The sequence below is a fragment of the Mustela putorius genome, unplaced genomic scaffold (genome assembly GCF_011764305.1).
Source record: "Mustela putorius furo isolate JIRA1106 unplaced genomic scaffold, ASM1176430v1.1 tig00003944_pilon_pilon_pilon, whole genome shotgun sequence".
In the NCBI taxonomy this organism is placed as follows: Eukaryota; Metazoa; Chordata; class Mammalia; order Carnivora; family Mustelidae; genus Mustela; species Mustela putorius.
The window spans coordinates 2,344,758-2,372,554 of NW_025422088.1; the positions used below are offsets into that span (position 1 = coordinate 2,344,758).

The 27,797-nt window shown below is 33.6% G+C and overlaps 1 protein-coding gene across 44 annotated transcripts in view; it reads left to right on the plus strand.

Moving 5' to 3' along the window:
• PTPRD (protein tyrosine phosphatase receptor type D) overlaps positions 1-27,797 on the plus strand; it is a 2,277,302-nt gene that overhangs the window by 909,174 nt on the left and 1,340,331 nt on the right. The gene's annotated exons all lie outside the window — the stretch shown is intronic.

Genomic DNA, 27,797 nt, shown 5'->3' on the forward strand with positions numbered 1-27,797 from the left:
GTTGGGATCCTGTTATGTTCTGAATCTCTGCAAGATTATAAAACATTTTCTCTCATATTCTCTTATTTAATTTTCTAAAAAAAATAATCTAGCTTGAATTTTTATTTTTGTGCAGACTGGGAGTCCCACATTTTTTTTTAATTTCTAGAGTCACTTTTCTATAATACCCAGCTGAGTATAATATGAAATTCCATCTTGACAGATTGCAAGAGTACTGCCTTAAACACCATTCTATATTAATAACTGGTTGTTGCTTGGTTAGAATGGGAGGGTGGTTAGAGTTGAGCACATCTTTTTGTTGTGCATTACCTCTTGCTCCCAAATGTTTTCCATGGTTTCTCAATTAGTATCTTCAGGCCATCTTCTCATGACTTTTCTATGCAACTTCAAACTATCCCAGTCTATACCTTCTGCCAAACAGTAACAGAGTAAACTGTCATATTTAAAAACTATTACTGAAGACTTAGTTTAAGCTAACAGAATTACAGCACAAAAAAGGGAAACTTAAACTTGTATCAGGTCCTACTGCTGCTGAAACCACTGGGTATGCATTCCCAAAGGGGATGGCATTCTTCTTTCCTCAGCACCAACACTCAAATGTATGGTGCAGGTCCACATCCCTTCCAGCAGAATCCACTTTGGTGTTCCTTATATTTGAGTCAGGCCATTTAAGTGTAGAATAGATTAATGTTATAATGGTCTGCCAGCATTTTACCCAGCCTACAAAGAAGACCAATTGCTCTTTATCATGCAGACTTTTCCTAGGTATGAGTAGGATATTGCATTACCTTCGGTTAAAGCTATATTGAACTTGCTCCCAAACAACTCTAGGTTACATATTTAGCCATAAATAGAAGTAACAGAAACTTGAAGGTCGTATTTTTCCTTAGCAGTTTGTACAACTCCTGATTACATTTTCAGCCACTAGTTATTCTCAGGATGAGAACCCTTCAGTACTTTGTGGGAATGGGAAGCTTCACTTAAGCATTTTTTGGGAAGGAAGAGAGACCTGTGGATCTTACAGACAGCAGAAATTTCATGTCCACATGTCCAGCATTATAAATTTCAGAGTTCCTGTATTTTTTTCTAACCCTAAACCTTTTCTTATTCATACTAGTGGAACTTCTTCCTGTAATTATCCTTTATCTTAATTCCACTTTCTTTCCTCATTTAAATTGTCAGTGTGTTCTTCCCAATTCTGATTATCACAGTTCATTATCTTTTGGGTTTTCTTTCATCTTGTAATTCATCTCATTTCTAATCCATGTCTCACAAAATAGAGAGATGATTCATTCTAAAAGAACACTTTCAAGACATATATCTCATTGTGTTTCTTGTAAGGTTTTTGTTGTTGGTGGTGGGTTTTTTTTTTTTTTTTTGGTGTATTTTTTTTCCCCCTAATCTGCTGTGTAAGATATAATGGAGTCCCACCACACTTATTCAAAGCAATCTTCCTTGCTGACAAACCAGGAAACTCAAAGCTGGTCACATTGCTCAGTTCCTTCCTCTCTCATCCCCCATTGTCACTATTTCTGCTTCTGTGAACAGAGTGATCTTCTGATCTACTCACATACCTGCTTTCTATTCATCCCTCAGTGTGTAGTTTAACTCCCATTTTCTCCTGGGAGTCCTCATTTTTAAAAAATATTGTAATTTGATCTTCCCTCCCTAAGTCTTCATTTTCAGGATCACAAATTTCAGCACTTTACCTTATCATGTCACATGCTCTAAGGTTCTTTTGTTATGTATTTTCTACTCACCAATTTTGCAAGCTTTTAAATGAGGTAACAATGTCATTTTGTATTGTTTACTATGGCTTACATAACATATTTCTCTGTGTTTCATAGATTTGGAAGAAATATTTTCAGTTGACTAACTTGTTTTGTCTCACCTACACTTATAAAGACCAAATCCAGAATTAATTTCTATAATTGTTTGCTTCTAACCAATTAGGACTTTCAAAGAAAAGTGATATGAACATGGAAGACAATAATAGTATTACCTGAAACAAATTCTGCATTATATGATTCATTCTAGGAAATTCTTTTTAGAGTAAAATTCAAAGAAAAGAAAATAAGCATAAAATTTAAGTCAGAATAGTACTGAAAAATAAATGATAATACACAAGGTGTTACAAAGTAAATAGATAAAAATATACTCTATTCAATTATGATAACTCTCAAGCTAAAAAAGTAACATTTACTCTGGAACTAAATGCCAGCAATAAAAATTCACTTTAATATAGCAGAGCTAACATTTCCTACATTGAAGATGAAAATATTTACAGGAAATCATATTGTAGCATTTTTTCCACTTATATAAGATAATGTGTTTAATTCTTACAATTCACTGAATTTTGTATCTGTGTGTGCAATTGCAGCAATCTGTTCCAATTCATAAATTTTATTTCCTGCACCTGGAGTTTGGACCTTTTAAGAGGTCAGAATAATAACATATGCACAATTATGTATGGTTGAAGGGAATTCATATTTTTAAGCAGTCATTTTATATCAGGTGTTAGGCTAGTTGCTTTTTCTGTGTAGTCTCATGTCAACCTTCTAATCATACTTTGAGTCATATGTTTTGGCCAGCATTTTAGAGCTAGAATACTAAGTATTAGAGAGGTTAATTATTTCACATGTAATTACTTAGTAAATTAAGATACTGAGATTTCAGTTTATACCTAGCACTCCAAAGACTCCAGTGAGATGCCTTCCCAAAGAAAACTTATCCCAGTAAGCTTTTAATAAAACCTAATTCTACATTGGTTTTATTGGAGTAATAACCCTAAAAGTTGATACATAAGTGGTTAAAAGAGATTTATTCTTTGTACTTAGAAAGTTATTTGAGAAGATGAAAGCTTGCTTATTTTAATTCCAAGGTGGAAAAATCGTTAGAGTGTGCCCAAATTGTGTGTGTGTGCCTGTGTGCATGTATATCTTTTATGTCATATGTATATATCTTATATATCTTTTATGTCATATATGTCTAGCTATATCTCTCATATATATGATGTACAGATATGTGATAGAAATATTCATGTATATACCTGTGTCATTAATAACAAAAGCAGAATCTATGGAAACCCACATAATCTTTCTGTGTTTGGACAATGGTGATTAATGTATGCTTTATTCTCTCATTCATGTTCTCAGGTTTTTTTTTTTTTTTTTTTTTTTAAAGATTTTATTTATTTATTTGACAGACAGAGATCATAAGCAGGCAGACAGGCAGAGAGAGGGAGAGGAGGAAGCAGGCTCCCTGCAGAGCAGAGAGCTCGATGCGGGACTCGATCCCAGGACCCTGAGATCATGACCTGAGCCGAAGGCAGCGGCTTAACCCACTGAGCCACCCAGGCGCCCCTGTTCTCAGGTTTTAAGGCAAATTTTATGTAAATTTGTTCATCCTGAATTTTTTTTTTTAACAGTATTACAGGCAACCTGCAAATTGCACTCATGTGCTTAGCATTAGTCGTGGAATTTCTTTGAAGTAATATAAATTATTCAACTGGAGTACTGAAACTTCCAGGAATTGAGTGCTAGCCTTGATATAGAGGGTTTAAAAATATTTTGGGGACACATGCTGCAGTATCTTGATATTGTTAAGTAACCCCACCCCTTGAAAATTAAATGTCTGGTATTAACATATTGTGTGTTTTGTGAGTTTCTTAGGTTGTATGTGAACATTGAAGGGAACAAACCACACACATATGTCTACTCATAGGTTTGAATTAGTATATCAAGATAGTCTGTTAATTTTAAAGCAATATACTGTTACTGAAACTGTTTACTGTTAGTATGCTATCCTGATGTGAATTTTCATGAAGTGAGCATAAATCCTATGGTCAGAGACCAAAGGAAGGATTCATAGTCACAGAAATTCATTTCTCCATGCATCTCTTCACAGTTTGTTTATTAACTTACTTATGCAAACAGTCTGATAAAGGTTAGGTGATAGAAAAACAATACGACATGACCCTGACTTCAGAGATCATTGTTTTATGTGTTCTATATAATTGTGCTGCTTTTCCTTTTTTTTTTTTTTTTGAAACCTGGCATTGTTTAAAATTCTGAGCTTTATTTTAGATCTTGCATTGTCTCCCTTTACCTTGCTGAGATAGCAGATTATTGGAACCATGAGGATAGTGTGAGAAATGTTGCTAGTGCACATCAGTATCTGGGTTTCCTTTCACTGTTGAGCCTGAAGGAGATTATATTCCATCTTCCAGTTTGGTGGGGTCATGGGGTTACTTCTATCTAGGGAAAAATGGGAATGTGCTTTTCTATCCTCTCTGCCTCTGCACAAGAGGTATCAACTTGAAATAATGGGACTGTAAGAGTAAGTCATCCTGAATTCTTGACTCACTGATGAAAGACAGCTGCTGTGGCAAATCCTTCAATTCCACAGCCAGCTGAGAAGATTAGGAAGTGTTATTTTGTCTTAAACTACTGAGGACATTTTGATGTGTTTTGGGTTTTTTGTTTTTGTTTTGTTTTTTATTTGGTTTCGTTATAGCAACAAGTCTGCCGAAACTAATCAAGTTGTTCTGGGAAAATGGGAATTGTAGTGTTTGGGAATTTGTAGTGTAGTTCTAAAATATGGAGTCCGTTTCTAAAGGAATATTTTGACAATGTTTTTTTACTTTAAAGTAGTTCTCTCCTATCACCAAGTAATCTTTGCTTGGCAAAAGGTAAAAACAGGCCCCCAAATAATTGTCTTAGGAAAATGTGTACCAAAATATTTGATGAAAATCAGCTATTATTTCCTTAACAAATATCTTTAGATGAACCAAACATGAAGTAGGGGAAAATACAGACAAAATTAGATTAACTGATTTTGAAATGGTACGTGTTCAGTTGAAGAATGATCAAATTTCTTGTAATGATACTTTTGGTTCTTTAATCTTATCTGGCATTAGGGATAGATCATATAATTTTTTTTTTAACTTAAAAAGATTCTCCATGTCTTAGAGGGTTTCACTGAGGTGTGACACTCAGTAATCTATATTCAGCTCTTTAATTTTTGGAATGACCTAAAACAACACCTTCTCTTGTGTCTTATTCTTTTTTTTTTTTTTACCTTTTGTAGTTGAAGTCTCCATATGCTTTCTCATTTTTACTTTTCAAGAGATGTACTCATTTAAATGCCACCAACATGCCCTCCAGCAACATTTCTACAACAGCTAATTAATTAAACATAACCCCTTTTCTTCACACACAGGACTGGAGATCAAAAATAATTGTATACAATTATCTGGAACAGAAAGAATTTAAATGCACTACTATGGAAGGGAGCACAACAAATTATGCCTCTTGAAGTATTCCATGCCAATCATTAATAGCCTCTAAAATAGTTGTAGGACATCAAAATTTACCTCTATAATATTTATTCAACTCTTAAGAATCAGAGTTACTACATCTGGAATTCAGTCTGACTGGTATTACATCCTTTCAACAATTTCTATTAACCTTGTGTCTGCTTGTTCCTCTCACTTAATTTCACCTCAGGATGGAGTTCAGGAGACCTTTGTAAGGCAGTACATTCCATTTTTGGAAGACTATTAGTTTTTAAACATATTTCTTCAGCACTCAGCAAATTTATTTCATATTAGTAGTTAGCTCCTCAGAGTGGCATAAGACTCATTGACTTGTGAAAACACCCCTTAGTTGGACTATTCTAGAGTCAATTATCAGTTGAAAGTTAGCTTATCTACTTTCCAGCCACTCTATCTGACATAGACTATTAATAAATGCTTTTATGAAAACAATTTAAACAAGGATTCTAATAAATATACTGGCATTATCTTCTCTATATTAGTACTAGTAGATTAAAAGAATATTTTGTGGTTAATGAAGCACAAGTGTACACAAGCATATGTCCCCCTGCTTGATTTTTTGCCCACTGTCCTAAGTCAGGCAGTACTTCTCCGGGCATTCACCAAAACAAAAATACTACCCTAATGCTTTTAAAAAATAGATATAGATATATATTTTAAAATTTCATGTTTATTTTTCTCTGTGTTCACATGTTAATTCCTCTATTTGGAGTACTCAGAACACTGGACTTTTGTTCATATATGACATAATAAATATGTCATACCATATGTCATACCAGGGATGGTCAATTATTTGTAGCCAATGCCCTGTCAACTTCTCATTTCTCCCCCTTTGTTTGTGAGAGAGATGCTAAGACAATCATTTCCACTTTGTTCCAGCCTGAAAACCAGTCCTGTGATATAAACTGTAGTATTAGAAAAGAGATACTTTGAAGAGGTTCCCATAAACATATTGAGGCATATGAAATGGTCTTTGCATGTGTCATTGCTATTTTCTAGCTGTTGTTGAATTGGTTTTATTGTTAGTGGGAGATATATGGTAGGAAATGTCTTTCATAATTTCAGAAATAGAAAAGGAACAGGAAAATATGAAAAAATAATAAAAGAGATTGAAGAAAGGAAATATTATAAAATATGTTTAATTTTTCCCAAAAAATGTAAGCATAGAGTTTTATTACTGACAGTATATGCTTTTGCTTATCATGTAAATATTAACTCACTGTCAAATAAATACATTTTCCCTGTTCTATTGTTACATTGACATAGAATGCACTACTTTCTATGTCTATATTTCACTGTTTCAAATTAGACAAATTACTCCTCAAATATGTATATATTATTTATTCATTTAAATATTCTTTCTACCAAATAATATAGCCCCATTAATAATAAATTGAAATCAATATCCCCTGGTGTCTGGGTGGCTTGTCAATTAAGCATCTTCCTTTGATTCATGTCATGATCCCAGGGTTCTGGGATCAAGCCCTAAGTTGGGTTCCCTGCTCAGTGAGGAGCCTGCTTCTCCCTCTGCCTCTTCCCTCTGCTCACATTGTCTCTCTCTTTCTCTCTCAAAAAAATAAATAAAATCTTAAAAAAAAAGAAAATAAAACAGTTTCCCCAAATGACCACTAATTTTCAGTCACGTATGATGTCATACATATGCATTTGTGTTTTTGACATGTATATTGTTTCCTTTTTGCCAAAACCAACAAAATTGATTTAAGTTTCATTTGATCTTTTTAAATATGCATTTTATTAAGTAAAATTTTACAACAGACCATGTAGACAATTACAATTTTTTTTTTTAAAATGCTTAAAGACTATCAGCATTTTGCTGTAGATATTGAGGAAGGGAGAAGCTGGGTGGACTTTAGGGAATGGGGCTATACAAACTGGCATAAATATGGTGGCATTTACATTGTCCTGCTGATGGCTACCTACTCCAGAATTAGAATCCCACTTCAGCCTCTATCCTTGCTTCTGAGATATCCATTATATCCTGGACACGTGTCGTGGTTCCTAAATGTGGAATGCACAGGTTTGGTACATATGTGTGAAAATGGCAGTGTTTTCACATGGACCTCTGAGTGAGGATGTTTTTGGTTTAAGATTAAATGGATAAAACCAAGGAGATTTCTGGGAAAGATCATGATAGAAGATTAATTCTGGAATAATGTTTTCTTGGTATTATATGACGCAACAATGTTCTGTTAAATAGATGTACAAGTGGTCCATAAACCACAGTATAGGATTTCTTTTTCTAAATAAAACTCTAATAAGTCAAATAAATCAAGTTTCCTATTTAGGCAGCTATATTGTTGCTATTATATTTAAAACACTGGATTGGCTGGGTTCTAGCTTTAATTATGTATGGTTCTCCTGAAGTCATCTGTTTTTTTAATCTTCTGCTAAGAAAGACAGCATAGTACTCCTTCCATTTTTGTTATTTTCAAAACTAAACTTAAAAGATCTTTGTTGAAATGGCCACAAAAGTAATCTAAACAAAATTAGTGAGTTTTATATATTCTTAATTTGAAAAATAAGCTCATTAAAAAGTTTATTATTTACTCATTTGACTATTAAAGTACTTAATGTTATATAGAATTACAAATTTGTGAAAATTACTGTCCAGAACAGTCTTCAGCCTTTCAATTCTGTTTCACATCTGTTTGGAGTACAGTTTTAAAAATATGTTTCTTTTCATACTGAGGTGAAAGAGCTCATTTTTGTAAATGAAATCATTCTCTTAATATTGTGATGCATACTTCTTTCTATCTATATAGCCAGAATTTGTGTCGAGATTCTTTTTGAAGTTGGGGATTTACATGGATTTAATTATAGAATATTCTATCTTTTTAGCTTTATCAGAAACAGGTGTTTGTCTTTGATTCTACAAATGAACCAAAACTGTCCATTCATTCTTTTCTTTGTCTAGAATATATTTCTCATGTTTTACTTTACAGCTCCAACCAGACCATTAATATGGATTTTTATCATTAACGCTATGAAATTATAGAGGCAACATTAGTAATATGTCATCTGTGCAAGGATTTAGAAGTCAAATAATCAGCATAAATCAATTCAATAAACATATAAAGAGTTTTTACTTTGCATCAAACAGTGTCAAATTCAAGGGATTTACAGTTGAAAAATATACTGCCTTCCTTCAAACAATCCATATTGTAGTATGGAAAACAACCCATATATTATAGTGCAGTAAAATGTGTGCACACCCATAGAAGAATGTAATCAAAACATCCCATTTTAGCTCTAAAGAAGCTAAAGTTCAGAGACAAATAATTAGCCCAAAGTCAAACAGGTATTAGGATGAAGATTCAGAATAAACTCAAGGTGTTCTTATTTCTTTCTTCTCTATTGATCTGTAACTAAGTATAGTAGAAAGTGAATTAGCATTGCCTATACTTTCTTCTTCTTTCTCTTAGAAGTGGCACACACACACACACACACACACTCACACACAAACGTGCGCGCATCACAGCCATATTGTATACATACCAACAATAAAAATTACGACATACTAAATACTCCTAATCCTGCATTATGTTTAATTCATCCCCCATTATGACTACATCACCATTTTTTAGAAAGGATTTATTTATTTATTTGATAGAGAGAGAGAGCAGGGGGAGGGGATGAGGGAGAGAGAAAGAATCTGAGGCCGACTCCCCACAGACTGTGGGCGATGACGAGGGGCTCGATCTCAAGATCTTGAGACCATATCCTTCACTGAAATCAAGAGTCAAAAGACTAACCCAACTGAGTGATCAAGGTGCCCCAACACACCACCATTTTTATATGATGCTAAGGGGAGGAAATTAACATATATTGAGCATCTACCCTGCTAGATGACATCTATTAAACTCAACAGTCACATTGTTGCCTGAAAGTGTGTACTTGTAGATCTCACTGTCCACCCCCATCACCTTCACCTGGAAGACTTGGAAGACTTCTTACAACTATTAGCCTTACTCATTCTTTAGGTCTTTAATCTCCTCAGATTTCTCAAATTCATCTTTAACTACATGCTTCCTCCCCAATACCACATAAAGCACTTAGTAAACAATATTGCAGTCTATCATAGTATACTTACAAGTTTTTCTAATATTAATAATATTTACTGAAAATAATTTTATATAATCTGCATGCCCTTGAAAAAATTTTTAATTGAGGTATAATTGGTGTAACATTATATGAGTTTAAGGTGTATAATAATATTGCATTTGTATACATAATAAAGTGATCACCACAGTAAGTCTAATTAACATCTTTCACCATACATAGTTAGAAATTTTTTCCTTTGATGAGAGCTCTTATGATTTATTCTCAGTGATTTTACAATATGCAATACAGTATTAACTATAGTATCATGCTATATATAATATTTCTGTGGTTTATTTTATAACTGGAAGTTTGTATCTTTTGACTTCCTTCACCTATTTCACTACCCATGCCCCACCTCTAGCAACCATCAGTGTATTCTCTGTATCTATGAATGCAGGTTTTTTTTTTTTTTTGAAGATTACATATATGAATGAGATCATTGGTCTTTTTTCTCTGTCTGACTTATTTTCCTTAGCATAATACCCGCAAGATCTATCCATTTTCTTGCAAATCACAAGGTTGCCTCTTTTTTTGGCCAAATGGTATTCCATTTTATATATATACACCGCATTTTCCTCCATTCATTGATGGACACTTAGGTTGTTCATACATCTTGACTTTTGTAAAAAAAAAAAAAAAAAAAATTGCTGTTATCCACTAAGGAAGGGCACAGGTATTTCTTCAACATAAGTTTTCATTTTTTAGATAAATAACCAGAAGTGGAATTGCTTGATTATATAGTATTTCACATGGTAGTTCTTGCTTTTAAATTTTTGAGGAAATTCCATAATGGCTGTGCCAATTTATATTCTCACCATCAGTGCACACATGTTCCCTTTTCTCCACAGCTTTGCCAACACCTAATATTTCTTATCTTTTTTAGTAATAGCTATTTTAACAGGTAGAGAGTGATATCTCATTGTGGTTTTGATTTGCATTTCCCTGATGATTAGTCATGTTGAGAACTTTCTCATTTACCTTTTCCATCGGTATGTCATCTTTAGAAAATTGTCGATTCAGTTTCTTGGCTAAATTTTAAATTGAGTTGTTTTGCCATTAAGTTGTATAAATTCTTTATATAATTTAGATATTAGCCATTATCAGGTATATGATTTATAATTATTTTCTCTCACTTGGTGGATTATTTCACCATGCAAAAGCTTTTTAGTTTCATAAATTGTTATGTATATACTTTTGCTTTTGGTGTCAAATCCAAAATTTGTCACCATGACTATGTCAAGGAGTTTACCACCTGTTTTCTTCCAGGGATTTTATGGTTTCAGGTTGTACATTTGAGTCTTCAATCCATTTTGAACACATGATGCAATGTAGCAGTACAGTTTTATTTTTTTACATGTGGCTGTCGGATTTTCCCAAACCATTTAATGGTGCTTTTAAGAGACACTATTCCTCCATAGCATATACTTGGCTCCTTTGTTGTAAATTAAGTGACCATATATATGCTAGAGTTTATTTCTGGTTTATTTTTACTGTTCCATTGATCTATGTGTCTTTTTTTTATGTGAATATCCAACTGTTTTCATTACTAAAGATTTGTAATACAGTTTGAAATCAGGTAGTGTGAGGCCTCCAGATTTGCCCTTTGACTTAAGGTTGCTTTACTATTTTGGGTTTTTTGTGGCACCATACAAATTTTAGGATTGTTTGTTCTATTTCTATGGAAAATGTCATTAGAATTTTGATAAGGATTGCATTGAATCTGTAGATTGCTCTGGGTGGTATGGACTTTCTAACAGTGTTAACTCTTCTAGTCAATGAACACAAAATATTTTTCCGGGTATTTGTGTTGTCTTCAATTTCTTTCATCAATGTCTTACAGTTTTTAGTTAACAAGTCATTCACCTCTGTTAAATTTATTCTTAAGTATTTTATTCTCTTTAATGACATTGTAAATGATATTGTTTTCTTAATGTCTTTTCTGAGAGTTGATTATTAGTGCGTACAAATCAACTGATTTTGCATATTGATATTGTATCCTGCAACCTCACTAAATTCATTGATCAGTTTGAACAGTTTTTTGGTGGTCTTTAGGGGTTTCTATAATAGATGTCGTCGGCAAATAGTGACAATTTCATTTCTTTTCTGCGCTGGATGCCTTTTATTTCTTTTTCTTGTCTAATTTCTCTGGCTAGGACTTCAGTGTTGAATAACAGTGTCAAGAGTGGGCATCTTGTCTTTTCCTGATCTTAGAGGAAAAGCTTTCAGCTTTCACCCATGGGTATGAGGATAACAGCAGCCTTGTAATATATGTTTTAATATGTAGAGTACATTCTCTCTATAAGATCTCTCTTTGTTGAGAGATCTTATCATAAGTGGGTGTTGAATTTTGTAAAATGCTTTTTCTTCATCTATTGAGGGGATTATATGATCTTCATCCTTCATTCTGTATGCGGTCTATCATTTTGATCGATTTACAAATGTTGACCCATCCTTGCATACCCACTTGATCAGACTGTATGATCCCTTTGGTGTACTCAGTTTGTTGATATTTTCTAGAGGATTTTGCATATGTTCATGAGAGATACTGGACCATAATTTTCTTTTCTTGTGGCATCTTTGTCTGGTTTTGGTATCAAGTTCATGCTGATCTCATAAAATGAGTTTGCATGCATTCCTTTTTCTTCTAATTTTGGAAGGGTTTACGTTGTTTTACTATTAAATCTCTTTTGAATATTTGGTAAAATTCACCAGTGACGTGTTCTAGTCTTAGATTTCTGTTTGTTGGGAGTTTTTGATTACTGATTCAATCCCCTTACTAGTAATTGGTCTAGTCATATTTTCTGTTTCTTCATGACTCAGTCTTAGTAGGTTGAAGATTTTGGGGAATTTATCCATTGCTTCCAGGTTGTCAAGCAAATTGATGCTCAATTGCTCATAATAGTCTCTTTTAAACCTATGCATTTTTGAGATATCAGTTGTAGCATCTCCTCTTTCATTTCTGATTTTATTTATTTAAATCCCCTCTCTTTCTTGGTAAGTCTAACTAAATGTTTGCTAATTTTGTTTACCTTTTCATAGAAGCAACTCTTAATTTCATTGATATTTTCCATTGATTTTTTAGTGATTATTTAATTTATTTTCCATTCTTTGTTATTTCCTTTCTTCCACTAACTTTGGGCTCTGTTTGTTTTTCTTTACCCATTTCCTTGAAATGTAAAGTTACATTTTTTATTTGAGTTATCTTGTTTCTTGAGGTAGGCACTTACTGCTATGAACTTAGAACTGCTTTTGCTGTATCCCGTAGATTTGTTAAATTGCAATCTTATTTTTATTTGTCTCAAGATATTTTTGGATTTCTCTATTGATTTCTTCTTTAAACCCCTGCTTAGTAGCCTGTTGTTTGACCTCCACATATTTGTGAATTTTCTGGTTTTCCTGTAGTAATTGATTTCTAGTTTCATACCATTATGGTAGGAAAAAACACTTGATACAATTTTCATCTTAAATTAGTGTCCTAACATATGTGTGTCCTAACATATGGCATATTTTGGAGAAGTTCTTGAGAGCAATGTATATTCTGTTAACTATATATACATATATATCTATACATATATATGTATGATATGTGTATGTGTGTGTGTGTACTCCTTCTGGTCTGATGAATCATTTAAGGCTCGTGCTTCATTACTGATTATCTGAATGATCTATCCATTGATAGATAGGAAACAAGATATTAAATATCTTAAAGATATTGATAGAAAACAAGATATTAAAGTCCCCCATTATTATTATATTGCTGTCTATTTTTCCATTTAGATTTGTTAATATTTGCTTTATATGTTTAGTTGCTCTTACAAAAAAATATTTTTATAGGAATGGATCTCAAAAAGTAGGGTTGCTGGAAAGAGGTCATGTACAATTTTAGACATTAAAAGGTATAATCTGTGTGTGTTTGTGAATTTTTCACATTTCTTGCCCATTTTCAATAGAATTTTTATAAAATTCCTAATTATATAAAATTTTATAAAATTCTTACTGAGTTATAAAAGCTCTTGTATGTTAAAATATATTTAAAAATATGTGAAAATTTATGTCTTATTTTTCAATGCATTTATAATGTGTCTTGCCACTCAGAATTTTCATGTAGTTGAATTTACCAGCTGTTTCCCTTTTGGCTTTTAGTTTTCATATCATGTTTAAAAGACTTTCCCCCATTTCAAAATTCTATACTAACTCATTATATTCTCTTTTGGTATTTTTAGAGTGTTTATTTATTTCAATTTTATTTTGCATTAATGTAAATTAGTTTTGCTGCAAAGCATGCCAAAAAATATAGCTTTACTTTTTTGGCAAAGAATTAGCTAATGGTCTCAATTCCATTACTGAGCAATCAATATTTCACTCACTGATTTAAACTAATGAAATAATATTCTTATTGTCATTAGAATTTCAATTTTTAAAATATTCATATGCCAAAATATGTTTCATGCCTATAATAAGAGCTCTTAAAGTTATCTTACATTTGCCCAGAATTGTATGGCTCTGGACAGAAGCCAAGTCAATCCTTGCAACATTTAGTCTGATTTTGCAATAACATTTAGTATTGTAATGGTTTAGCAGAGCAGTTTTTCATATTACTATGCAAAAATATATTAACTCAATAATCTTCTCTGAAAAGGTTGTTATGAGACAAAATATACTGTACCCCTCTAGTAAGAGTAGCAGTCTTATCAATTAGGGTAAAAAAGGTAACTTCATCCTAACATTTGAAAGGAAGCTCCAGTGCGGTAAATCTGTAATCCTTATTTTTATATTTATCAACTTGTATTCAGTATTTTTTTGTTCAAATGGAGCACCTGTTTAAAAGATATATTTGTCATATTATGACATGATGTATCTGCAAACACTACTTCAGACATAAGACATTCTATTTTGAATGTGAAACAGACAAGTAAAAGTTCAACTTGACTAGTGGCTAGAAGTTGGAAGCGTAATCTACATTCTAGGAAATACTTTTTGAGTGTCCCAGCTCTTACAATGTAGAGACACAAGTTCAGAGAAGAAATCCCCTGATTAATGAGGAAGTCTATGAAACTAAGTTTCGCAAAAGCTCCAGTTTATAAAAATGGAGACAAATGACCATAATTTAGTGAAATCTTGCAACATCCTACTGAAGATGTGTTCTTCTAATATTCTTTTCCTGTATTTCTCTCTGTCCCTTTGATGAAAACAGCATGAATGTACCTTGCTTGGCAAGGTGGTAGCTTTAACAAGCCCACTGTGGCACCTCTGTTGCCTCTGCTATGGGCGGCTTTTCCTCTCATAGTTATATTACTTGTCCTGCTGTCCTTAAATTCACAGCTGCTGGCTCTGTCAGTAAAGAATCCCGGTCCAACACAAACTTTCACAGTAGCTCCCAGGGAAGCAGAAAATACCACAATACCACTTTATGGGATAGAGTGTCTTATCAATGGTTTGTGAAGCAGAATTCCTGAAGACTATATAGAATGTAAGAGAAATGTATTCTTTGTCTATGGGAAACCTGCCACTAAAAAATAATTTAAAAACAAAGAAAAAAAAACCCAGCATGAATAGAATAGTTTATATAATACCCTCATCTCTCTAGAAATAGTGTTTTAGGAAACTCTGCGCTTATTTTTCTAAGGTGACCAAGGGCCAGCTCAATTTTAGTTCTTCTGTTATGCCTTAAAATGTCAAAAATTTTTTTTTTAAATGTCAAAAATTAATCTCTCCTGCACTTAAATAACCATTAATATATGGTTTAGATGCTGCACTTTGCACTGGTATAATCTCCTGTTAATAACTTTTGCCTGGTTGCTTATGATACTCCTCCACTCTGTAAATAACCAAGGATAGCAGTTTGACTCACATTTCTTTATGTCTTTCATAATGGGTAGCATGAGTCTAGAGATCTAAAAGGACTAGTGACATTTTGGTCCATCTTATCTCATTATTCCTGACTAATCAGAACTATGATCTCCTTTCCTTACCCTAAATTTTCTTGGTGTTTGATTCTGTCCCATTTCAGTAACACACAGGAAGAATTTACACCTTTAAAGCTTTGTTCTTAGACAAAAAAGAAATAAAAAGAATATAATAGATGCTTTATCTCTAATATTGTCTGGCAGAAATAAGCTGCACTTCTTAAGTACCAAATGTGAACATCAGTGTAATGGATCATTTATCAAGTAGAAAAATCTTGCCCATTTACAACTACTTTATTTAAAAGTTTGTGCATGGCTTAGTGAGTGATGACCATTAGGATTATTTTTCAGGGACCTGAGCAAGTCAAGCTGGACAAGAAGATTAGTAGTTAATCTAGCAAATAGATATTTCATTTACATATTGTATATTCCTGGTCCATCGTAGACTTCATCTTTTCAGTTCTTTGTGTCACTACAGCAATCACACAAAATTGTATGAAAAACAATAAACACTATAAAACAATGTTATGTAGATTTTCAGAGTTAAATTAAGTAATAGACTATTTTAATGCATTTTTAATCTTCTTTTGTTACGGTACAGGGTTTCAAGTGCTCAGATGGAGTAGAACATTTACTTTATTCTGGGACCACCTGGATAAACTAAACTAGAAAAAAAAAAGTCAGCCTAATTCATATAATGATCCACTGAAGTGTCTGATGGATACATATATGTGTAAACCTGGTGATTCACAGACCTGTACCCCTGGGGATAAAAATATATGTTTATAAAAAATAAAAAAAAAAATCTTTAAAAAAAAAAAAAAAAAAAAAAAAATGGTGATGCATCACAGAATAGGTGTGTTATCTAGCAGAGATTTGCTGTCAACCATTCCCATAGTTTGGGATGCCTTTTTTGACAAGCTGAGGAAGGAACCTTTTCTCATGGGGTAGTATTTCCCTTCCCTGAGGGTTTAATTTGTTTTTGACTGAAAAAGAACATTGTGCTTTTGGCAGTGTGCAAATTAAAAATATTAATGAACGGAAGTAAAAAGTAAATTTTTTTTATTATTATTAAATCGCAACCAAAGTTTATGTTCATATCTCAGACTTGTCAGCCTGTCACTGTTTCCCTAGGCTCAAGCAATAGGGGAGAAAATCTGATGAATTTTATTTCTTCGGGCTTACAGTTATTGCTTATTTCTTTTAGAAATAGGAAATGCTGTTATTTCCTTTTTCAGTCCAGATGGCTACTATTTTCATGCTCACTAATAAAAGAAATCAGAAGTAAGTGAGGAAAAACATTTCTTTAGTTATTTTATTATTATTATTATTTTGTATTTGGTTTCAAATGACACAGAAACTCAAAATTAAGTTCTGCAGGTTAAAATCAATGAAATGCTTGTTTGGTTTTTGTTTTGCTAAGCTGGTGCAAGACCTCAAATCACTAATGTTGGATTGAATCCTAAAAGAAAAATCATGTACATTCATGCATCAAAATGACAGTATTTGTGCCAAGGGAAATGTTACTGGTTTATTTTCCCATTGAACAACTTTGTGTATATTTGGTTACAGCCGTTTAGCTTGGAAACCATGACATGGCTCTGAAGCAGACCTGTCTAATTATTTAGGTTATGTGAGTTCATTTCACTTGTAACTCACATTAAGGAAACTGTTTGAATAGATCAAGGTTCCTCAACCTCCACACTACTGACATTTAAGGCTGTCAAGTGGATTATGGGAAATTTAGCAGCATCCCTGGCTTCTAACTACTACATGCAGGACTAACCCACCAGTAATGGCAAGAAAAAGACTCTCTAGACATTGTCACTGTCACATGGATCCGAAAACACCCTTTGTTGAGAACTACTAGAATAAAATAGCTATAACACTGATAGAAATCCTTTATTCTCAGTATGGTATCAATTAATATCTCTTTATAGATATCAACCAATGTCTATGTATCAACTAATCTATATCTATATCTACCTATCAATATGTGTTCTGCTTGGTATCAAACTATGATAATAACTTATGGACAATTGAACATTCTCAGACTAAAAATGGTGTAGTGTTGCTTAATCTAAAGAAGGATTTCGGAAATAAAACAAGATTCAGTTGAAATTTCTTCTTGGTAAATAAAACTTTTCAGTTCTCTTATAAGATTTTTAAAATTAACTATCAAAACAATAAAAAAAGTCTTATTAGAATTGACAATACAAAATCTTTTAATGAAGTCAGAGTGATCTGAAATGAAACAAACCTTTAAATTCACTCTGAGTATCTTCCCAACACATAATTAGAAATCAAGTATTTGGAATAAAGCTGCTGAAGTTTCTGTCTTTATATTTACTAAGAATCAAAATAGATTATTTTGTAGGCCTAAATCTTTAGTAACTTTCTTAATTATACTTCCCATTATTATTATCCACTGGGGTCTGGAAACAGCTAACGACTTAAATTTTAGAATTCTATGTTCTTGCCCTCCTTCTGTTACTAATTATTTAAATGAGCTAAAGTATTTAACCTTCTTTGAGCTTTAGCTTTCATAAGGAAAAAAATGGAGTAATATGCTCTCCTACTTATTTTACACCTTTGTGTCAAAAATTAAAAAATAAAAACAAAGATTAGATAAGACATTAAACTATAAACCCTAAAGTATATTAGCTATACTGATAAATTCAGCTCATTATGATAGATATGCTACATAGGAAAGTGGTATTCATAATAATGACACTAGAGAACTGTTCTAGACTCTTTGACAAAGAGGTAACAGAATCCAGCCTGAAAAAACTGATGTTTGTTGAATGTGATCAAAAGAATTGTTTTCTACTGAATTATAGTGCCTCTAGATTAGCAATTTCATAAATATTCACATAAGCCTATGTAAAATGCAGAAAAATAATAGTCTATTAATTGGATTTAGTAATTAGATTTTTGAAGAAAGGCAAACGTGAAATGTACTACTTAATAAAGCAGATGCAAGGTTTTGTAGTATGTATTAAGATAGATTGCTTATGTGAAATGGAAGTGGATACCATAAATCAAGATAGCTCATTATACATTTCTTGTTTTATAGTAATTTATCAGTTTATTTTCAGTTTTTTTTGTTGTTCAGATCTACGGTTCCTAGCTGAGGGGAGGCCTCCTTGTAAAATTTGGTTACACATATGCCTTTACTACAACAAAAAAGTGAAGAAATAATATCTTGCCATTGCAGATGTATGACAGCAATTATTGAGAAAGTTGGAGAAAATCATACTAAATTGATGACCTCCTAACAATGGGATTTTGATAATTTGTAAATAATCAGGAAAAATGTTTCGATATAAACAATACCACCGAAAATATAAGTAGAAACACAAGAATCCAGAAAGTCGTAAGAAAATAAGATGTATTTCTGAATAAACATCTTTTCTTAATACTGTTCTGTTTTAGTATATGAACCTCTGTGAAACCATGTGTTCTTGCCATACAACTTTTTTTTTTCCTTTTACATTCACAGCAATGTTGGACAATTATGGTCATGTGCTATAACCAATAAGGCTTTTTTTTTTGTTTTTAATTTTATCAGTGTTCCAGGATTCATTGTTTATACATTGCACCCAGTGCTCCATGCAATATGTGCCCTCCTTAATACCCACCACCAGGCTCACCCATCCCTTACTCCCCTCCCCTCCAAAACTCTCAGTTTGTTTCTAACAGTCCACAGTCTCTCATGGTTTGTCTCCCCGCTCCAATTTCCCCCAAATCACTTCTTTCCATCTCCCAATGTCCTCCATGTTATTCCTTATGCTCCACAAGTAAGTGAAAACATATGATAATTGACTTTTCCTGCTTGACTTAGTTCACTCAGCATAATTTCCTCCAGTCCCGTCCATGTTGATACAAAAGTTGGGTATTCATCCTTTCTGATGGAGGCATAATACTCCATTGTATATATGGACCATGTCTTCTTTATCCATTGCTGTATAACTTCTGTGCAAATTTATTCAGAATAAAAAAAATTTATAAGGTTTAAATTTTTTGACATCTATTCACTCATGAAATTGGTAAGACTACAGATGTCAAAAAAATATAATTATTGCCCTCAAGAGGCTCCTGGTATAATTGATGTTATACAATGTGGGGAGTCCAAAGAAGATCTAGGATTGGCAAAATGAAGGAAATAATTCATTTTAATGAAATCATAATTTTAAGAGTTATATTTTTTCATTAATTTATAATAAGATTTCTACTACATAGGAATCAGAAAGTTGTTTTCTCAGTAATATCCTGAATTAGTTTTTTTTTTTACAAATCTAGGTATTGTGCAAATTTCCATCTAATTGTTAAGTGAATTTATACAAGTAATGGTTATTTGAAGGCAGCTTTTTCCCTTCCCTCAACCTAGATGACCTCTACCAGCCAAAGTAGAAGAGAAGAGAATTATGACTAAAAGGAGACTGCCCAGGTAAACAGAAAGAGTAAATACATATCTGAATGGATCAGCCAGAGATATCCTAAAATTAATAAAATTAATAAAAAGAGAAATCCAATAATTATAGAACTTTCTAGGTGGTTTCTCCAGAAATCCAATATACTATTTTGACTATCACAAACCCAATAAATAACCTTAAAGTAGGCAGAAATTTTAGCTAAAACAAACACTATAGTTCCTCTCAGTAGTGTTCCCAGTTCTTATAGAGAAACCTCTCTGGGTGTCATTTGGTTTCCTTGTTCTTACTGTTGAACACATTTTTATATGCTTAGTCATATTGTTTTCTCTCATATCACTAGTTAAAATGCATTAAAGACTGAGCAAAAGAATTCTGCAGGTAAGTTTGTGTCCCGGAGAGGTAAAAACTGGCAATGAGAGTGAAAATGAAAGAGAATCTCATAAGCATAAGGAATTTTAAAGCATAGCTATGGGGAGCCTTGATTGCATGGACATAAACTCTAGATTTCAGTAGTTCTTTCCATAGCAGATTGCACCCCAGTGGAATAGTGAAACTGCTAGCACATCATCAAAAATAAGATGAATTTGTACCATGTGCCTGTAAAAGAGAAAAATTAATCATTTAGCATATTTTATGAAAATTATATTTTAAAGGAAAAAACTTACTTTTTTGATAATTCATATGTGAAACTCTTTTTTTTCCAGGATGATTTCAGAAAAATGTTGGTTGTTTAGTTATTTTAGAAACAGCTTAATGGATAATTTGAACAATAATATTGCTATTTTAATTAGTATGGCAGCATTATTTAGAAATGACTTAGCTACACCAATTCGATTGCACATCAAATGCCATTTTCTATCAAAACAAGCATTCTCAGCAATTTTTCCTAAATTGGTTTCTATTAGAAATGGATTGAAAATAAAGTAGATAATGTCTTATCCATGACATAATGATTTGCATCTGATGTTGGTTGAATAATGAGTAATGAGATTTCTTTTCACAAGTGTGTGGTCCCTAAAGATCCAGGAAGGAATAAATAAAATACAATAGTTTTGATTAATTATAAGATCAAAATTTCCAGAATATACATTATGTACATAATGCCATTTCATATTGTCTTAAAAATACTGTATCATTTGCATCTTAAAAATTTAAAAAATTTACTGATTTGTACAGTTCTTCAATGATCATTTCAATATGTCTAAATAGTCTTTTGAATGGATGTATGATAAGATTTTTAAATTTGTCTGTTATTTCTCTTTTTTTGTTTGCTTCTTTCTGTATAAAACACATCTTCTCTCCATTTAATACATGTCTCTTCCCCTTACTCCCAGCTGAAGAAAGTCTTTTGTTCTTTTAGTTTTAATTTTTTTTTTTTAAAGAGTTTGAGGAAGAGGACAAAGAGAGAGGGGAAAGAAGGAATCTTAAGCAGACTCCATGCCCAGTGCAGAGCCCAATGCAGGGCTCAATCTCACAACCCTGAGATCATGACCTGAGCCAAAATAAAGAATCCAATACTTAACCAACTGAGCCACGCAGGCTCTCCGAAAGACTTTTTTATGTTAGATTTTTCTCTGACAGAATATTTGGATACACACTGAGTTTTTAAGTGTTAGTAAATGTATGGTGATGTGAAAGGCTATTGTAGGTAATGATTTAATACAACTTTCACCTATTTTGGTATTTGATAATCCATGTTATAAAACATTATAAGAAATAAGTCAGTGTATACATGAGGCTTGATCAATTGTCAGTGAAATATTTTGGAATAATCAAAATCATTTGGAAAGTTTTTATCCAAAACATAATACATGAATATTAATAAAAAAGAGATAACAAAAGGAACAATTTGTTGTTTTTCATGCCGGGTTTGCACATTTCCCCAGATTAGTGAGTAATTCAAAACACACTGCATGGTAATCAGAGTTAACTGTAACACAAGTGGTAATTTCATAATAACAAGTAGCTGTCATTTATGCAATCTCCATGTGCTGCTAATTGTGCTATGTGTTTTACATAGGTTATTGGAATTAATCTTCACATGGACTTCACAAGGAGATATTAGTATACTCATTTTGTAATTGAGGAAAGCACTGTTCAAAGAGATTAAGTAGTTGGCCTGAGAGCTGGGCAAACCATGGTCTATTGCGCTTTGAAGCCTAGTGCACTCTCCACGAAGTGAGGTTCCCTCTCTGTTTTATCTAACATCACTGGCAGAAAGCCCATATACTTTTAAATGATCAAGTCAATATGAGGCTCTATATCTTAGAGTCAGATTTTTGAAGAATGGACAAGCTGATAAAAATTATTTAATTGAAAAATCATTCTACAAAAATAAAAAATAAATTTTCTTTGATCTTTTAATACATTAAAAGTACATGTACTTTAATGTATTTTATGTAGTACATACATAAATGTATGTACTACAAAACTAGTTAAAGTAGTTAACTTTTAATATTATAAGTAGGTATATTTCTCTTAAAATGTTTTAGTATACAATACTTTTTTAACTAAGATTATTGTAGTTTAATCCTCATGCACTATCATTAATATTTTATTATGAGCTTCTAAGACCATGGAGAGCAAAGACCTCAAGTGTTTGAGAAAGCAGTTTCTATTTTAGATAGTAGGAGTTATCTTATTCTTGGTAAATGTAAAATAAAATATAAAAACACTTTGCTTTATTAATACCACTTGAGAGTGTTTCAATATAAGAATTTAATTTTTTATCTTGGTACAATCATATTTCAAAATATTGGATTTCAGACTGTGATACTTTCTTAGCTTACTTCTACCTCTAATTAAAGTAATCATAATGGAAAATGTAGGTCTACATTTCAAAATTCTTCTCAAATCCTAATTCATTTATAGTAATTCAGCACAAAACCACCAGCATGAGAATGGAGAAACCATTATGAAATATTACCTGTCATATGCAATTCTGTGAATGTTTACTGAATAGTACTTGACCTAAAATGCAGCCAAGTATATAAGATGAATTTCTAGCTCCACGAGAAGTGCCCTGTGTAGCATTAAAAATTGCTCACATTTATTCCATTAAATAAAGAAAAAAAAGAAAGAGTGAAAGAGATGGCCTATATTAAACATGAAGCTTGAGGGATCCCAATTCATTTATCTATTGCTATTTAACAAAGTACCTTGAAACGTAGTGTCTGATAACAACAACAATTTTACTTTATCTTATAAATTTGGGGGTCAAGAATCTCGACAGGGCTTAGTTGGGAAATTCTTCTGTTTCATGTGGCATCAACAGATGCCACTCTGTGATATTAGGTAGACAATGACTGACCTGGGATGTACAAGATGGTTTCACTGTGTCTGGTGCTTTCATGGGTATGACTGGTCAGCTGGACTTAGCAGTGTCTGTCAACAAGAAAACCTTCATGTAGAATTTCTGTCAGAGAGTCAGGTTTCTTGCATGGTGGATCAAGGCTTCCAAAGAAAGCAACCCAAGAAATCCAAGCAGAAGCTGCAAGAATTCTTATGTACTAGCTTTGGAAGTTCTAGAATATCATTTTGACTTCCTTATTTTGTACAAATGTGTCACTGATTCTAGTCCACATTCAATATGAGAGGAATTCTACTGAACCTTTCAACTGGAAAATCATCAATAAATTTGTGGCTACATTTCTTACATCATCCACGGGGCATCTCACACCAGATTCTCTCCCATTGTTTTCTTTTTCTCTTTTGATTTTCTTTAGCTATAGATTCAGAGCACATAACAGAATATATAAGGTAGATTCAAATGTCTTTTTTTAATCTGACTATGATTAAACAAAGACAAAGAAGTAGGATTTTTTTTTCTTTTTCTTTTTCTTTTTTTGCAAACTGCAAGAAACCAGAATGTTCTTTGATGATCTGAGTCATAGCTCCTAATCTGTTAGAATGTATAACGATGCCCCACACTTTTTTTGGAAAAGATCCAGCAAAGGCAGGCTTGCAGTATAATGTCCAGGTAATTGAAACTTACATTTTAAAAGTTGTCTGGTTTGGGGCACCTGGATGGTGCCATCAGTTAATTGTCTGGCTCTGGGTTTCTTTGCAGGTTGTGATCTCAGGGTCATGAGACTGAGCCTCACGTCAGGCCCCACACTCAGCCTGGAGACTCCTTGAGATTCTCACTCTGCCCCTTCTGCTCATGCACTCTCTCTTGCTCCCTCTCTAAAATAAATAAATAAAATTTTAAAAACCAACAAATAAAAAATTTATCTGGTTTTAGTAACCTTGCAGAACCATTTAATAAAAACTAAAATTAGGGATGCTTGGGTGGCTCAGTTGGTTGGGCGGCTGCCTTCGGCTCAGGTCATGATCCCAGGGTCCTGGAATTGAGTCCTGCATTGGGCTCCTTGCTCGGCAGGGAGCCTGCTTCTCCCTCTTCCTCTTCCTGCCTCTTTATCTGCCTGTGCTCGCTCGCTCTCTCTCTCTGTCTCTGACAAATAAATAAATAAAATCTTTTTAAAAAAAATCTAAAATTAGGGGGCGTCTGGGTGGCTCAGTGGGTTAAGGCCTCTGCCTTCGGCTCAGGTCATGATCCCAGGGTCCTGGGATCGAGCCCTGCATCGGGCTCTCTGCTCAGCAGGGGGCCTGCTTTCCCCTCTCTTTCTCAGCCTGCCTCTCTGCCTGCTTGTGATCTCTCTGTCAAATAAATAAAATTTTTAAAAAAATCTAAAAAAACCCCTAAAATTAGTCAAGTAATTATTTTTCTTTTTTCTTTTTAAGATTTTATTTATTTATTTGACAGAGAGAAATCACAATTAGATAGAGAGGCAGGCAGAGAGAGAGAGGGAAGCAGGCTCCCTGCTGAGCAGAGAGCTTGATGCGGGACTCGATCCCAGGATCCTGAGATCATAACCTGAGCCAAAGGCAGGAGCTTAACCCACTGAGCCACCCAGGCGCTCCAAGTAATTATTTTTCAATACAAAGTCCTGCATTCTATAGTTTTGTAATATTGCTTTGAAATGTGATACCAAATATTTTTTTGCAACTTACTTTATCTCTTAAGACTATTTTACTGTGTTTTTAATCTTCCTGATTTCTAAAAAAATATGTGTCAGTTCTAGGCAAAAAATATCACTTATTAACCAACACATTTTTTTTCAAACAGACTATACTTTATATAATCAATAGCCACATATATGCAAATAATAATATTTGCTTGATATTTTAAGTTAATGTTTCTCATAATTTAACATGCATATTAATTGCCTGAAGTTATGTTTTAAATGCAGATTATATGTCAGTACATCTGGGGTGGAACCTAAGTTTCTGTATTTCTAACAAGCTGTTGGATGATGCTAATCCTTTTAATAAATGAACCACACTTAGCATCCCAAGGTTTTAAGTGATAAAATGATGTTGAGACAAAAAGTTGTAGGATTTATAACAATTTGAATTTGGATGATATAATACATTCTTTTTAAAAAGAGGATAGTATTAGGTTGACTTTACAGTATATATTGAAATTGAGTTGGAGACTGAGTTCCTGCCATTCTTGTCTACTTGCCCCTCTCACTTTCTTCTTGTAAATATTCCAAGAAGCTAGCGACTAAATGTTCTAATTAATGTCACCTAGATTCTTCCCTTCTTCATACCTCCACTTCTATAGTTAATCAGTTACTACCACTTCCAGTAAGCTGTTTTTTCTACTTCACCTCTATATGATGAGCATTCTGCTTCAAGAACATATTTCTCTGAAAATTCTTGTTCTCTCTCCCCCCCCGTTTTTTTTACTAGATTTCTCCAAAAACTGGCTTGAATTTACTAACTCTACTTTCTTCTCTCCATTAAGTCTTCACCTGGAGTCTGTTCGCTGGAGCTCCACTTCAGCCTCTGTACTGAAATTATTTTCTCTGATGTTGGCTAATAAAAACCTCCACCCATCAAAGGTTTGATGTTTCCTGAGGGTGCCTGGGTGACCCAGTTGATTAAGCACGGACTTTTGGTTTTGGTTCAGGTCATTAGCTCAGAGTCAGGAAATGAGGCCGGATATTGGGCTCCCTGATCAGCACAAGTCTGTTTTGGAATTCTCTCTCACTCTTCCTCTGCCCACTCCCACTCATGTTGTCACTCTCCAGAATAAAATCTTTTTTTAATAAAAAGGTGAGAATTTTCTTAATCTTTTTGGCATTTTTGGAACATCTGATCCAGAAACAGCCCACTGTGAAATTCCGTGCTTCTTTGGGTCTGTGATACCGTATGTTTTTTTAATTTTTTATTTTTTATAAACATATATTTTTATCCCCAGGGGTACAGGTCTGTGAATCACCAGGTTTACACACTTCACAGCACTCACCAAAGCACATACCCTCCCCAATGTCCATAATCCCACCCCCTTCTCCCAAACCCCCTCCCCCCAGCAAACCTCAGTTTGTTTTCTGAGATTAAGAGTCAATTATGGTTTGTCTCCCTCCCAATCCCATCTTGTTTCATTGATTCTTCTCCTACCCACTTAAGCCCCCATGTTGCATCACCACTTCCTCATATCAGGGAGATCATATGATAGTGGTCTTTCTCTGCTTGACTTATTTCACTAAGCATGATACGCTCTAGTTCCATCCATGTTGTCGCAAATGGCAAGATTTCATTTCTTTTGATGGCTGCATAGTATTCCATTGTGTATATATACCACATATTCTTTACCCATTCATCTGTTGATGGACATCTAGGTTCTTTCCAGAGTTTGGCTATTGTGGACATTGCTGCTATAAACATTCGGGTGCATGTGCCCCTTTGGATCTTTAGGGTAAATACCCAATAGTGCAATTGCTGGGTCATAGGGCAGTTCTATTTTCAACATTTTGAGGAACCTCCATGCTGTTTTCCAGAGTGGTTGCACCAGCTTGCATTCCCACCAACAGTGTAGGAGGGTTCCCCTTTCTCCGCATCCTCGCCAGCATCTGTCATTTCCTGACTTGTTGATTTTAGCCATTCTGACTGGTGTGAGGTGATATCTCATTGTGGTTTTGATTTGTATTTCCCTGATGCTGAGTGATATGGAGCACTTTTTCATGTGTCTGTTGGCCATCTGGATGTCTTCTTTGCAGAAATGTCTGTTCATGTCCTCTGCCCATTTCTTGATTGGATTATTTGTTCTTTGGGTGTTGAGTTTGCTAAGTTCTTTATAGATTCAGGACACTAGTCCTTTATCTGATATGTCGTTTGCAAATATCTTCTCCCATTCTGTCAGTTGTCTTTTGATTTTGTTAACTGTTTCCTTTGCTGTGCAAAAGCTTTTGATCTTGATGAAATGCAAATAGTTCATTTTGGCCCTTGCTTCCCTTGCCTTTGGCGTTGTTCCTAGGAAGATGTTGCTGCGGCTGAGGTCGAAGAGGTTGCTGCCTGTGTTCTCCTCAAGGATTTTGATGGATTCCTTTCACACATTGAGGTCCTTCATCCATTTTGAGTCTATTTTTGTGTGTGGTGTAAGGAAATGGTCCAATTTCATTTTTCTGCATGTGGCTGTCCAATTTCCCCAGCACCATTTATTGAAGAGGCTGTCTTTTTTCCATTGGACATTCTTTCCTGCTTTGTCGAAGATTACTTGACTGTAGAGTTCAGGGTCTATTTCTGGGCTCTCTATTCTGTTCCATTGATCTATGTGTCTGTTTTTGTGCCAGTACCATGCTGTCTTGATGATGACAGCTTTGTAATAGAGCTTGAAGTCCGGAATTGTGAAGCCACCAACATTGGCTTTCTTTTTCAATATCCCTTTGGCTATTCGAGGTCTTTTCTGGTTCCATATAAATTTTAGAATTATTTGTTCCATTTCTTTGAAAAAGATGGATGGTACTTTGATAGGAATTGCATTAAATGTGTAGATTGCTTTAGGTAGCATAGACATTTTCACAATATTTATTTTTCCAATCCAGGAGCATGGAACATTTTTCCATTTCTTTGTGTCTTCCTCAATTTCTTTCATGAGCACTTTATAGTTTTCTGAGTATAGATTCTGTGCCTCTTTAGTTAGGTTTATTC